Raw genomic sequence first — 12,368 nt, 5'->3', positions numbered from 1 at the left:
ATGTGCCATCTAGCGAGTGAGGAATGTGCTGTCTAATGTGCCATCTAGCGAGTGAGGAATGTGCTGTCTAATGTGCCATCTAGCGAGTGAGGAATGTGCTGTCTAATGTGCCATCTAGCGAGTGAGGAATGTGCTGTCTAATGTGCCATCTAGCGAGTGAGGAATGTGCTGTCTAATGTGCCATCTAGTGATGATTCTGTACTGCTGTTGCTCATTTTAAGGCAAAGTTGTCAAATAACAAATAATAGATACAAATGATATACTTACTCATGATATACTTCTGCCAGGTAAGCCTACTTTATTAACATTTAATTTAGAAGGTTTTGGAGAAAGTGTTTCTGTCAAAGACAATTATCAAATGAACTAGCGACTAGTGTTGGGAATTCCGAGTCTTTTCTGTGAGCCGGATCATTTGGCTCCGTTCACCTAAAAGAGCTGTTCATTTGGCTCCGTTCACCTAAAAGAGCTGTTCATTTGGCTCCGTTCACCTAAAAGAGCTGTTCATTTGGCTCTGTTCACCTAAAAGAGCTGTTCATTTGGCTCTGTTCACCTAAAAGAGCTGTTCATTTGGCTCTGTTCACTTAAAAGAGCTGTTCATTTGGCTCCGTTCACCTAAAAGAGCTGTTCATTTGGCTCCGTTCACCTAAAAGAGCTGTTCATTTGGCTCCGTTCACCTAAAAGAGCTGTTCATTTGGCTCCGTTCACCTAAAAGAGCCGTTAATTTGGCCCCCAAACAGCTCTTCCTTCATTAATGCTTAGAAGTGGACCTAAAACCTTATAATATGGGTACTTCCCTAATTTAAAGCCTAACACTTTGCCTACCATTATGTCAGATCGTGAAATGTGAGTCCAAATACTGTTTTACCTAACCAAACTATTAGATGGCTGCAAAATAAAATATTCTATCAAATCACACTGAAAAAATTAGCTGGACCAGCCAGAGGCTCTCTACTCCCCCCATATTGCTCCTGCACTGAGGAATTCTTCATCTTCAGAGAATGTTTTCAAAATTTATCTGCAGATAATCGATGTCTGGAGCTCAAAAAGCTATAGAAAAATTATGTAAATCAGGACGCCAAATGAACGGCTCTTTCACATATGGACTCGCTTCCAGACAATTACCAAAAAGACCCGTTCAAAAACAGCCGTTCATTCGCAATCAACACATCTCTACTGGGTACACATGGAGTGATAAAGCCCCGCACCACACAGACAGAAAGGGGCCATTTTGCTGGACATTAATTGGCAGATGTTGTGTTAGGTTTGCCTTTTTAAGACAATAGTGGCTAACCAGGGATGGGATAATGTGAATGTTGACAATGTTAGACAGTAGCTGGGAGCTTGCAGTGTCTGATACTTGTGAGAATTGTTTATGACAGTTACCGATGGAAAATTGTATGTACTTTCAGAAGTGTGTGGTGAGCTACTCAAAGGTGTTCTGTGAGTTACTAGTAGCTCACGATCCACCTGTTGGAGATGACCTTCTATACAGTATATGCTCCCAACAATTGAATGGCTAAACCTAACTAATGTTTCAGTAATGCAGTGCCTTCTTCCGGTTTACTTCTTTTTGACAAGACAATGTCCCTTTTAGATCATTTTTTACACAGTGAAAGACAAACAGAAAAGTAAGTCCACTCTGTATAATCCATAAAGGAAAACCAATATGCATGTTACTAATCAGCAAAATCGTGAAATTTAGTCAGGTGTGCATTCAAATATATTCGTCAACTACACATTGAATACGGAAGTTTTAGTGACAGAGAAGCATTCTCTTTCTTTTGGGCAAGTTGACATATTTTAAGAACTTTGATTGGTAGGTGCGCTCCTACTATTAGTGGAAATAGAACTCTGTGTGTCATGCTGGTGAGCAGGTTGTGTTAGCAAAGTGGCTAAGCTAAGTGTGACATGTTTTCCTATGGGAAAAGTTACAAGCTACTATTCTTAAACCTTTTGGAACAACTAGAGCGTTAACTCAGAGTTAGTTCGTAAGTATGAACCCATTCTGATTGGCTAAAATAGGGTGCCATTTCAGATGCAGCCAAGGTTTCACAAAAATTCAAACCAGTGAATGTCAATGAACGATTTGAGTTACGCATACAGTTACAATCTGGCCCTTGGTTATCATTATGGATTATTTGACTAGCCAATATCCAGACTACCTTTTCAGTCACTGATTGTTCCCTCCTGAGACCTGCCCAGTAACAACCTCCTAAAATACTTGTTTTTTGCCACTCACTCCTTACCCCGCTACCAAACCACTACCTCAATACAGATGTAGGATCTTAACCCTCCGTGGTCCTGGGGTCAGGGTGACCCAGGTCCTGTGTGTGGAGGGTCCCCGCTCTGTGCTCTGTGCTCTGCGCTCGTGGGTCAGAGCGACCCAGCCAGCCACTACACAGGTCCAGACATGCCCCGCTGTGTGCTAGAGAGCAGCCAAGTGTTATAGTTGTGCTCTGTGCTCTGTGCTCACGGGTCAGAGCCAGCCACTACCTGCGTTTCCAGGGCTCCCGCTCTGTGCTCTGTGCCTAGACATGCCCCGCTGTGTGCTAGAGAGCAGCCAAGTGTTATAGTGGCTCGGGTGGCGTGGGTCAACTGCACACGGCTAGACACACGAGCGCAGCGAGCCTCGTGCATTTTCAGCTCCGGCTGTACGTAGAGAGGGTACTAATATTGTCAGCGGCACACACACACCCCCTCCACACACACACACACCCTCCACACACACACACACACACACACACACACACACACACACACACACACACACACACACACACACACACACACACACACACACACACACAAAGTGACCGGCGCCCCACCCATGCCAAGTGCGCTCTTCCCCGCCACTCAATGGACCCGATCAGTGGACCTGAGCGGCCATGGCTGTGCGTTTTACGGCCACGCAGGTTCTAGAACAGATCTTGTCCAGGGTGGACCAAGAAGACTACTCATATTCCCAGGAGGAGGAGGAAGAGGAAGAGGTTTCGGAAGACGAAGACGGGGAATACAACCCCGAGCGCCGCGAGGTCGACAATGCTTCTTCTCCCTCTTCTGAGGAAGAGCCCGAGGAAGCCCCCGAGGACGAGCACGAGGACCAACACAAGGAAGAGATCTCCTTGGCCCCGGACCAAAGGGAGACGCCGTTGCTATCGAAAAACAGTACATTCGAATGGTTCCCCGTGGCCTTCGGCCGCGGCCGCCACCGCAGGGGCCTCGCAATCTGTCACGCCGGGCCGGACGAGACTCCGGGCCCCACGGCCTATGCCGCGATCCAGGCCCGCGAAATCGCGTCCGCCTTCCATCTGTTTTTCACACCGGCGATAGAAAGGATAATTGTGAAAATGACGAACCTGCATGAGGCCAGAAAATACGGCGACGGCTGGCGACCCATGGACCTGCGCGCCTACGTAGGGCTGCTGATCCTAGCGGGCGTCTACAGGTCCCGAGGCGAGGCCGCGGCAAGCCTGTGGGACGCCGAGAGCGGCAGGACCGTGTTCCGAGCCACCATGCCGCTCAAGGTCTTTCACAGGTACTCGAGGCTGCAGCGATTCGATGACCGCCAGTCGAGACCCGCCAGACTCGCCACGGACAAACTCGCAGCCATACGGGAGGTCTGGGACCTGTGGGAGGCACGTCTGCCGGCCCTCTACAACCCGGGGCCTGACGTGATGGTGGACGAGCAACTGGTCCCATTCAGAGGTACTGTGTGTGTGTGTGTGTGCACGTGTATATTTCTATAGAGCGGTAGTAGCTGTAGCAGCTGTAGCAGTGGTACCAGCCGCTGTGGCAGCACTATCAGCACTAGCAGCGTGTGTAACACAAAAGGCTGTTGGCCCCAATGAGACAGTAACGAGGCTAATCTATTCTCCCCTTTCCAAAAGGCCGCTGTCCTTTCCGTCAGTACATCCCCAGCAAGCCGGCGAAATACGGCATCAAGTCGTGGGTGGCCTTGCGACGCCAAGTCCAGCTACGCTAGGAAGATGCAAGTGTAAACCAGCAAGGCGGCCAGCGGAGGCCCCGAGAAGAACCAGGGGATGCGCGTCGTCCTCGATCTGACAACAGGGCTGAGCGGTTGCAACATCACCTGTGACAACTTCTTCACCTCCTACGAACTGGGCCAGCGGCTCCTCGAGAGGAACCTCACCATGGTGGGCACGGTGAGAAAGAACAAGGCCGAGCTCCCTCCCGTGCTGCTCGAGTCCAAGGGCAGACAGGTCCTGTCCTCCAGGTTTGCCTTCATGCCCACCGCCACTCTAGTGTCCTACCTGGCAAAGCAAAACAAGAACGTGCTTCTTTTGAGCATGCTGCACACAGAGGGCGACATTAGCGATGACCGCGACAGGAAGCCGGCCGTCATCCTAGACTACAACTGCAACAAGGGCGGCGTGAACAACCTAGACAGGGTGGTCGGCACCGACAGCTGCAGACGGATGACTGCCCGCTGGCCCCTGGTCGTCTTCCACAACATCCTCGAAGTGTCCTCCTACAACGCCTTTGTTATATGGCGAGAGATCAAGCCCGACTGGATGCCTCGCAAGCGGAACAAGCGCAGGGTGTTCCTCGAGCAGCTGGGAAAGGCACTTGTGAAGCCGCTGATCCAAAGAAGGCAGCATCTCCTCCGCACCGAAGTGGCATCAGCACTTGTCAAAGTCATACAGAGTGCTACGGCGGCTCGTGATCAACAGCGCGAGGAGGCCGCCGCTGCCCCGCTCGCTGCCCCGGCCACCGGGGCAAGTAAGAGGAAGAGGTGTCAGCTCTGCCCACCCAAGAAGGACTCCAAGACACACACGGTGTGCTGTAGGTGTAAGAAATAGATCTACAAAGGCTGTTCACACACATACTGTCACACTTGCGCACATTGGGCCTTTAGCCAGGACGGGACAGGGTGACCCGGAGGACGCGGAGACTAGACACAATACGAGGACGACGGGAGGGTTAACTTGATCACCCTGTTGAAGGAGAACCTTCCAGGATAAAAAAAACTGTATTTGAGGTTTAAAACGGTTTCTGAAGTTTGTCATTTTTACTTTGAAATTTACGGAAAATGGATCAACCCCCAAATAATGTCCATTCATTATAATCCACATAACAATTCACTTTTCCTGTTGATGCAGGATTATTTTCCTGCTGCAGCAAACTGGATCAAATGAATATCCTACCCAAATAACTGGTGCAGGTGCAGGTGTCGTCAGACCAGGAGAGACAATGATGGAAAGGAGTGTCAGAGAACAAAAGTTCACATTCTCCCTCCAGAGATGTGAGAGAGGGCCAAGGAGCGATGTCATCTGACCCAAAGACAAGTTATTCTTTTAAGTAACTGTCCAGTAACTGTCCAGTAACTGTCCAGTAAAAATGACACTTTTACACCCAGCTCTTTGGACCTCTCTTTCTCCGATATCCTCCTTTAATTTCAGGTCCAGATTTTTCTCTTGTTTTTTGATTGGGATTCATTGTACTGCAATCATGTGTATACCAAGTGGCGCAGTGGTCTAAGGCACTGCATCTCAGTGCTAGAGGCGTCACGACAGATCCTGGTTTGATTCCAGGCTGTTTCACAACCGGCTGTGATTGGGAGTCTCATAGAGCAGCGCACAATTGGCCCAGCATCGTCCGGGTTAGGGTTTGGCCAGGGTAGGGCGTCATTGTAAATAATAATTTGTTCTGACTTGCCTAGTTAAATAAAGTTTTTATTTTGTGTTCTGTTAACTCATACCCAAATAATGTTGATGAGTCATGCTATACTTGTATTTGTGTCCAAAGCATAAATTAGAGAAATAAACACTTTAAAAATCCCACCTCAAACTTGTATCTCAAACAGACCGTTTCAAAAATAATTGCTATTTTCTCATTGGGTATGATGTCATATGCTGAGGAGGATGAGCTGGCCAATTAGCAGTGTAGAGGAGGATCAGCTGGCCAATCAGAGGTCTACTTGCGTTAATATTGTTAATGACTGGTATACGCCCATGCTGTTGTGTTATTTATTTTATTTTATTAAATTGAACCTTTATTTAACTATGTCAGTCAAGATCAAAATCGGATTTACAATGACGGCCTACCAAAAGGCAAAAGACCTCCTGTGGGGACGGGGGCTGGGATATATAAATATACAACAAAACACACAACACAACAAGAGAAACAACACAAATAAAGACAGTCCTAAGACAACAACATTGGGGAACACCCAGACCATTTCAACATAGAAAAGCTATTTTTAACATACTTAATTAATGAAAAAAATTGGAAGGAACACTATTTTATTCATATTGTAATATTTCAAAGAAATCGGGAAACTCTGGAGAGTTACTTTAAACCAAACTCTTTCTCTCTCGCTCTCTCTCTCTCGCTCTCTCTCTCTCTCGCTCTCTCTCTCTCTCTCTCTCTCTCTCTCTCTCTCTCTCTCTCTCTCTCTCTCTCTCTCTCTCTCTCTCTCTCTCTCTCTCTCTCTCTCGCTCTCTCTCGCTCTCTCTCGCTCTCTCTCTCTCTCTCTCTCTCTCTCTCTCTCGCTCTCTCTCTCTCTCTCTCTCTCTCTCTCTCTCTCTCTCTCTCTCTCTCTCTCTCTCTCTCTCTCTCTCTCTCTCTCTCTCTCTCTCTCTCTCTCTCTCTCTCTCTCTCTCTATCCCCCTAATTCAAAGGGCTTTATTGTCATGGGAAACATATGTTTATATGGCAAAGCAAATGAAATAAATAATAAACAAAAGTGAAATATACACTGTGGTCTAGTCTCCTCTCTCTCGGTCTCTCTCTCTTGGCAAACCACCTTCACTCTCTCCCACTCTGAAAATAAGTGTCAATTTTGGGGGGATATGGAATAAAGTGGGTATGAATTGTGTATTGTAAAAACAGGTGTCACACCCTGACCATAGTTTGCTTTGTATGTTTCTATGTTTTGCTTGGTCAGGATGTGAGCTGAGTGGGCATTCTATGTTACATGTCTAGTTTGTCTAGTTCTATGTTTGGCCTGATATGGTTCTCAATCAGAGGCAGGTGTTAGTCATTGTCTCTGATTGGTAACCATATTTAGGTAGCCTGTTTGACCATCACATCACATTAAATCTAGAATCGGCTTCCTATTTCGCAACATGCTGCCAAACGTACCCTCGTAAAACTGACCATCCTGCCGCTCCTCGACTTCGATGATGTCATTTACAAAATATCTTCCAATACTCTACTCAGCAAACTGGATGTAGTCTATCACAGTGCCATCCATTTTGTCACCAAAGCCCCATACACTACCCACCACTTCGACCTGTATGCTCTCGTTGGCTGGCCCTCACTACATATTTGTCGCCAAACCCACTGGCTCCAGGTCATCTTTAAGTCTTTGCTAGGTAAAGCCCCACCCTATCTCAGCTCACTAGTCACCATAGCAACACTTCCTTTGGCCGCCTTTCCTTCCATTTCTCTGCTGCCAATGACTGGAAAGAACTTCAAAAATCACTAAAGCTGGAGTCTTATATCTCCCTCTCTAACTTTAAGCATCAGCTGTCAGAGCAGCTTACCGATCACTGTACCTGTACACAGCCAATCTGTAAATAGCACACCCAACTACCTCATCCGCATATTATAACTTACATCATCATCTGCACATCTATCACTCCAGTGTTAATGCTAAAATGTAATTATTTCTCCTCTATGGCCTATTTATTGCCTTACCTACCTACTCTTCTACATTTGCACACACTGTACATAGATTTTTCTATTGTGTTATTCACTGTACGTTTGTTTATGTGTAACTCTGTGTTGTTGTTTTTGTCGCACTGCTTTGCTTTATCTTGGCCAGGTCGAAGTTATAAATGAGAACTTGTTCTCAACTGGCCTACCTACCTTAAATAAAGGTGTTCTCAACTGGCCTACCTACCTTAAATAAAGGTGACATAAAATAAATCAATCAAATCCACAGTGTGCATGAAACATAGAGGACAAGGACGGGCAAAGACTAATCGTCATCCATTAGAGACATTTCTGCATCTGAAAAGGGCCTGTAATGAATAGATGTCAAAGTGAGATTGTTTGTCCCAAACATTCAAGATTTCTCACACTGCACTTTTAACATCCCTAGAGCCATTTTGTTTATCAAGAAAATTCAGCTGAAATGTCAATATCTTTGACTTTTGTCATTTCAATTGAATTGTAATAATTGTATTTTTAAAGGTGTATAAAGCAACACGTTTTCAGATCTTAAGTTTCACCTCAACTTACAGGTTCCACGATGGCTTGCCTGAAGAAGGCTATTTGTTGACTCGTAGTGACAGACTATCAGAGACTGACCTTTAAGTCCTATCATGGTGTGGGCCTGTAAAGACCAGCTATTACACTGTGCTCATAGTGGCATTTGAGTTATAAAGTGCCTGCACGTGACATTACATCAAAGCGCTCAAGCAGGATCTAACATCAATTGAACCAATTGTATTCTCTTATCCCATTTATGAGTTTCTCTGTTAGGAGTTCAAAGGGTGTTGAAATTTGGATGGAGTCAGAGCAGCCCTCCTATAAACCAGGCATGGATAGCCAGGCATGAAATGGACGTTTATACAGTTTGAGTGATGGCTGGAATGAGGGCTGAAGATTAAACACTGACTTTGTGACTCTTTCTATGAGAGTGTGTAAGATATTTCTCTCCCAGGTTAATACAATAGATACAAAAGCAGATAACAGAAATGAAACAGTGAAGATAATCTTTGGATTAGCTGATTTGGAGTAGGCCTAAAGCCTTTATCTGACATACATCTTCTTCATAATACTGTGGAAAGGAAAGGACTAATAGCTTATAACTGGCAAACACTTTCCCCTCAATACTGTAAAAACAAAAGACCTATAGCTGACATGCATTTTCTTTTTAATACTGTGGAAATAGTTCTTCCAGGATGGCGCAGCAGTCAGACATCTTTGTATTTTGTCCTGTCGTGTCCCTTGTATATATCGTTTTACATCTTTTTCTTCGCATATCTTTTAAAAATATTTTTCTAAACCTCAACTTCTAAATACTCTCCTGCAACCCGCCTCACCCAATGTGATGTGGATCTGCTTTTTTCTAAAGTATTTCTATTTACTTCGGATCTGGAATCCCTCAACTGAAGCTAGCCAGCTAACTACCTATCAGCTATCAGTCAGCAAACCATTTGTCAGCGATTGGATGCAGAGTGAAAGCGGAGTCAGGCGCAGGACACAGGTATGGAGTAATCCAACTGAGTTTACTCAAAGAATAAAGCAAAATTCCAAAATGGAACATACAACAAAACTCTAACACAAACACAACCACTAACGACATAAACAACCACGGACAGAACAGAAATGTATGTCAGATGGTTAAATAGGGAATGTAATGAGGAAATGTAAAACAGGTGTGTATGTAATCAGACAAAACAAAACGAAACAGAAAAAATGGATTGATAGTGACTAGACAGCCGGTGACGTCGCCCGCCAAACACCACCCGAACAAGGAGAAGGGCCAACTTCGGCGGAAGTCGTGACACCATTGCTAGCGGTCATCAGCTAACCTTTAGCTCGGAAAGCTCTCGCCAGTTCGAGCAAAGTGTCTCAAACCAGAGCATAACGGACCTATTTCTCCTCATATTCCCGGATTCCTACCTCAAACTCTGAACATTGTCATCTGGATCTTCGCAACTAGCTAACCGCAATCCCGGGTGAGCACTCCTGGCTAGCGTTTCCATCCCGGAGCAAGCACCAATTAGCCTGAAGCTAGCCCGGACAGGGCTCCCGTGCTACCACCTAAGCCCAATCCTGGGCTACAATATCCAGACCCTGTTGCCTCGTCTCTCACACCACCTGAGAATGTCAACCCTGTTCCCTCATCTGTCACATCTCACACTGCCTGAGAATATCAACCCTGTTCCCTCATCTGTCACATCTCACACTGCCTGAGAAAATCAACCCTGTTCCCTCATCTGTCACATCTCACACTGCCTGAGAAAATCAGCCCTGTTCCCTCATCTGTCACATCTCACACTGCCTGAGAAAATCAGCCCTGTTCCCTCATCTGTCACATCTCACACCGCCTGAGAAAATCAGCCCTGTTCCCTCATCTGTCACATCTCACACCACCTGAGAATATCAACCCTGTTCACTCATCTGTCACATCTCACACCACCTGAGAAAATCAACCCTGTTCCCTCATCTGTCACATCTCACACTGCCTGAGAATATCAACCCTGTTCCCTCATCTGTCACATCTCACACCACCTGAGAAAATCAACCCTGTTCCCTCATCTGTCCAATCTCACACTGCCTGAGAATATCAACCCTGTTCCCTCATCTCTCGCCCTTCTCACGCCACCTGAGATTATCAAAACATTGTCACTAGTTGCCATGGTAGTAGCAGGCTGAAGGGTTTTGAAAGGATTATTTAATGGTTGTCAGTCTTAGAAAAAAGGGTTCCAAAAAGGTTATTCGGCTGTCACCATAGGAGAACCCTTTTTGGTTCCAGGTAGAACCCCTTTGGGTTCCATGTAGAACCCTCTGTGGAAAGGGTTCTACATGGAACCCAAAAGGCTTCTTTCTACCTGGAACCAAAAGGATTATACCTGGAATCAAAAACGGTTCTTCAAAGGGTTCTCCTATGGGGACAGACGAAAAACTGTTTTAGGTTCTAGATAGCACTTTTTTTCTAAGAATGTACTATCGTGTCTCACTTTGACATGAATGTTGATACAGTATTCATACATGATTTTTGCAGATTTTCAGTATTTTCGCATGCTGAGTATGCTTGGTTTTGAAGCTCTTTGAATCTGCTGGGCTAGGGAGAAAGTGAGAGAGAGAGAGATGGCATAATGGGGAGAGGTTTGAGGCTCTGTGATATATGAGCCTTGTAATTAAATCAAAGCCATCGCCTAACACTTCACAGCCGGCGCCTCTTTTCTGCAAACACCCCCATTTGGGCTCTAAACCCAGCCTGGTTGCTGATTGGCTGATCAACAACCCCCTCCCTGTATTGATTGGTTTCAGATGTGGCTGTTGGTGTTCTAAAAACTATCAGCACAAATGTTTAGCGCAGATGTTTCATTTTCAATTCAGCCAATTTATTTGGGATATTCTGAGGAAGATTGACATACGTGAGAAATAAAGTTCCATTGAGACGACAGGAGTTGGTGGCACCTTAATTGGAAAGGACAGGCTCAAAGTGATGGATGGAGTGGAATGAGTGGAATGGTATCTAATACATCAAACACATGTTTCCCATGCATTTTATGCCATCCCATTTGCTCCTGAGGGAGAAATGTTAACGTTTATTTAACTAGGCAAGTCAGTTAAGAACAAACTCTTATTTACAATGACGTACTGATGAGACTGATCTGTCCAAAGAGACACAGGATCTACACCGGGGCAAAAATTACTCATCCAGTCAAAATAAAAATAAATAATAAAATAATCCATTGAAACTGATCCGTTCAACACGATACCCAACATCTTCCACTCAATATCTCTCTCTCTCACCATGCCAGGTAAACAGGGTTAGCTTTTCAGCAGCGAATTCCTCCACTCTATACCATTTACTGGAGTCTGTTGCGTGCCTAACACTGGGTGGTCTACACTTACTGCAAAGGCATATACCCCCCCCCCCCCCTGCCAGCAGATTCTCTAATTGGCCGTACACTAATAAGACATAACAAAGGGCCGACTCGTGGCAGTGTGCCACCCAGACACCATCTATTATAATGGCTTGGGGTGGCCATCAAATCCTAGTCAAGCTAACGCTAGGATACTAATGCTAGGATGCTAATGCTAGGATAGTAATGCTAGGATGCTAATGCTAGGATACTAATGCTAGGATGCTAACAGAAGGGGGAATAATACAATTAAATAAAAAAATCTAATCAATAAAATCTATTTGTCACATTCACCAAATACCAAAACAAGTGTAGACCTTACCGTGCTTGCTTACAAGCCCTTAACCAACAGTGCAGTTTAAGAAGAGTTAAGAAACCTTTACCAAATAAACTAATGTAAAAAATAAGAAAAATTAACACAATAACATAACAATAACGATGATATATACAGGGGGTACCGGTATCGAGTCAGTGTGCGGGGGTACAGGTTAGATTTTTGAGTATGTAGGTATGGGTGAAGTGACTATGCATAGATAATAAACAGCGAGTAGCAGCAGTGTACAAAACAAATGGAGGGGGGGTCAATGTAATTAGTCCAGGGGTCATTTGATTAATTGTTCAGCAGTCAATAGGTTAGAGACTGGTGCTAAAGATACAGTATCGTGTAAATGTACTGTATGTTGTTTATGTGCTACTGCTAAGGGCACTAACACTGGGCTTGGATGCTAAAGATACAGTATCATGTAAATGTACTGTATGTTGTTTATGTGCTACCGCTAAGGGCACTAACACTGG

At 45.2% G+C, this 12,368-nt stretch overlaps 1 pseudogene; it reads left to right on the top strand.

The window, feature by feature from the left end:
• The first annotated feature begins 2,885 nt into the window (after positions 1–2,885).
• On the top strand, positions 2,886–4,820 carry LOC124019534 (annotated as a pseudogene).
• Positions 4,821–12,368: the final 7,548 nt, after the last annotated feature.

The sequence above is a fragment of the Oncorhynchus gorbuscha genome, unplaced genomic scaffold, assembly GCF_021184085.1.
Source record: "Oncorhynchus gorbuscha isolate QuinsamMale2020 ecotype Even-year unplaced genomic scaffold, OgorEven_v1.0 Un_scaffold_622, whole genome shotgun sequence".
In the NCBI taxonomy this organism is placed as follows: Eukaryota; Metazoa; Chordata; class Actinopteri; order Salmoniformes; family Salmonidae; genus Oncorhynchus; species Oncorhynchus gorbuscha.
This window is presented reverse-complemented; position numbering and strand designations above follow the sequence as displayed.